This window comes from Macaca fascicularis, chromosome 1 (genome assembly GCF_037993035.2).
Source record: "Macaca fascicularis isolate 582-1 chromosome 1, T2T-MFA8v1.1".
Classification (NCBI taxonomy): Eukaryota; Metazoa; Chordata; class Mammalia; order Primates; family Cercopithecidae; genus Macaca; species Macaca fascicularis.
Genome location: NC_088375.1, coordinates 154,176,083 through 154,179,400, shown reverse-complemented (window position 1 = coordinate 154,179,400; position 3,318 = coordinate 154,176,083). Strand labels below are relative to the sequence as shown.

The following is a 3,318-nucleotide window of genomic DNA, read 5'->3' as shown; positions in this document are numbered from 1 at the left end:
ATCTATAGGATAAAAAAAACACAGCCTGTAGTAAGTAGCTCCACGTCATCCTTACAAATTGCAGTTTATCAACTCTACCATCTATTTAAAACTAACAAGGTATGGACTAAAGTTGGTAATTAAAAAAAAATGTGTTTTTTTTGTTAAAACTTTTTTTTTCTCTTCAGAACTTAGTTCTGAAAAGCATGAATACCATAAGTAAATAAATAAATAATACAGTTTTTGTTTTTGAACTTCCTTTTTTCACTGTAGTTCACTACAGTTTGTGCCACATCAGTTTCAAAGCATCAGTTACAGCAATGGAGCAACTCTGGTTTAATGGGCTGTTATGCAGCTCTTTCTAGTGGAATTTTTTCTTATCCGTTTTATAAATACATACTGATAGAAACTATTGGGTAGAGATTTAAAATAGTACTTTAACAGTTGCAGAGTCCAGGTCGAAAATGGAGGCAGCTGCTGTGTCCAGGGTTTCTTGGTTGCTGGGTTGGTCCCGCCCACAGCTGGGGTGGCCTCTGTCGAGGGGCTCCAATGGTGAGGAGGGCTCAGCTAGCACGTGGAAGGCCCTCACCTACTTCCTCGTGCTCCCGGAAGTAGCATGCAGCATGCTGAATGTGCTCCTGAAGTCACGCCACGGAGAGCACCAGAGACCCGAGTTCATACCCTACCCCAGCTTCGCATCAGGACCAAGCCATTTCCCTGGGGAGATGGTAACCCTACTGTATTCCACAACCCTCACGTGAATCCACTTCCAACTGGTTACAAAGATGAAGAAAGAATCCAGACCACTACCCAGGCACCGGGGACCACAGCACTGGTTTGGACCATTGCTTTGCACATGGACCAGAAAAATTATAGGAGACCTTAAGCTCACCTTCTTTACTTGTATCAGATGATGACTGGTATCCTGATCTTCCATCCCTTTGCTTGTGGCAGGAGATGGCTTAAATAAATAAGTTAAACTCAAAAAAAATAAAATAAAAAAATTTGCAATTGGATGTCAAGTACCTGCTTTACTCATATATCCAAAGTATATTTTTCAAACATTTTATTGGCATTTTTACTTGACTTTAGCCATATAGACAACCACTCTTCAACTTTTCTGCAGGATTATTTCATTCATAAATATAATTCATAATATGAGGCATAATGAAGTCAACTGATTCCAAAAATTATCTGGTTATCTCACTTAGTGGCAACTGTGAAATTGTTTAAAGAGAAGAGCTTTGTTAATATGAAGTTTAAGAAAATCAGTTACCAAAGAGAAGTTTAAAGAGAAGAATCCATTATTTCCATTATTCAAATAATTTCTTTATTCAATTGTTTTCTCATTAAAGCTTCACAAACTGCTAACAAATTTATGTCAATGTCTGAATAATTTCAAGTTTCACAAATATTACTCAATTGTGACAGTAGTTCTCCAAATAATAGAATGCTATATTTCTCTTGATCTTTAAGAAATAGATGTGTTCATAAAATGCAGATAGGCAATACAAAAATAATTTTAAAAATATTGTTATCTGCTATGCTAATAATAAATAAACAGTAGAATACCTGACATCGTGGTCAGGAAAACGGACTCTTTATTTTGGTAATGCATGAATAAATGTGTGATGGCCTGGAAAATGGTTAGGTGAAATACATATTTTCTATGGATTTTTGAAAAGGGCTTCTAAAATATTAAGCCACTAATTCCAGAGTATAAATAACAGCTGTAAGAATATGTTTTATGTGTCATATTTAATTGAAAACCATGTGAAATAAAGGTTAAAGAGTACCTTTATATTAAAAGTCATTAGAAATAAAGGCAAGTCGGCCAGGTTCTCTGACTCACACCTGTAATCCCAGCACTTTGGGAGGCCAAGGCAGGTGGATCACTTGAGGTCAGGAGTTTCAGCTTGGCCAGCATGGTGAAACCCCATCTTTACTAAAAATACAAAAAATTATCTGGACATAGTGGTACACACCTGTAATCCCAGCTACTCTGGAGGCTGAGGCAGGAGGATCTCTTGAACCCAGTAGGCAGAGGTTGCAGTGAGCTGAAATCACGCCACTGCACTCCAGCTTGGGCAACAGAGTGAGATACCATCTCAAAAATTAAAAAAAGAAAGATATAAAAGCAAGTTTATTTGTTTAGAACTAATCCACTTTTAATTACATCTAAAATTTTATATACATATAAATATAATAAATTTTGAAGTTATTTTGTCATCAATAAATATACAATAATCATTTTCATAATGAATTAAGTAAACTAAGTGAAAACTAAGTTTTCTCACCATAAAAATCACTGTCATTTAGAAATAAAAGCATTTTATACAAAGAGCATGTAAATTGTGTTTCAAATGTTATCTTTTGTTGTAAAATACTTATTTGTGACTGCTATAAAATAAATGATTGCGGATATAAAGAAAAACATGCTGAAAAATATCAGTTCCTTGAAAAATCAATTTTTATTGAAAGAAAGGTAGAGGACATTGTTATGCTGATAATAAAGATAATAGATTTAGTCTCCAAATTCACAGTATCATTTGTACAGAAATTAATGGCTTGATTACTTTAATAGGGCAGAGTAAATAATAGTCTATATTCATTGATGGTGTGAGAAAATGGAAGGCAAGAAGGACACACAATGTACACTCATTATTGTCACTAAAAGAACCAGCATTTCCTAGTCATCACTTTAAAAATAACCATTTTGGGCCGGGCGCAGTGGCTCATGGCCTGTAATCCCAGTACTTTAAGAGGCTGAGGCAGGTGGATCACAAGGTTAGGAGTTCGAGACCAGCCTGACCAATATGGTGACACCCCATCTCTACTAAAAATACAAAAATTAGCCAGATGTGGCGGCATATGCCTGTAATCCCAGCTACTGAGGAGGCTAAGGCAAGAGAATTGCTTGAACCAGGGAGGCGGAGGTTGCAGTGAGCCAAGATCTTGCCACTGCACTGCAGCCTGGGCGACAGAGTGAGACTCTGTCTCTAAATAAATAAATAAATAAATAACCATGTTATTGGCCGGGCGCGGTGGCTCAAGCCTGTAATCCCAGCACTTTGGGAGGCCGAGACGGGCGGATCACAAGGTCAGGAGATCGAGACCATCCTGGCTAACACGGTGAAACCCTGTCTCTACTAAAAAATACAAAAAACTAGCCGGGCGAGGTGGCGGGCGCCTGTGGTCCCAGCTACTCCGGAGGCTGAGGCAGGAGAATGGCGTAAACCCGGGAGGCGGAGCTTGCAGTGAGCTGAGATCCGGCCACTGCACTCCAGCCTGGGAGACAGAGCCAGACTCAGTCTCAAAAAAAAAAAAAAAAAAAAAACC

The 3,318-nt window shown here is 38.1% G+C and overlaps 1 pseudogene; it reads left to right on the top strand.

The window, feature by feature from the left end:
• The first annotated feature begins 443 nt into the window (after positions 1–443).
• On the top strand, positions 444–879 carry LOC102136810 (cytochrome c oxidase subunit 6A1, mitochondrial pseudogene; annotated as a pseudogene).
• The last annotated feature ends 2,439 nt before the right edge of the window (positions 880–3,318 follow it).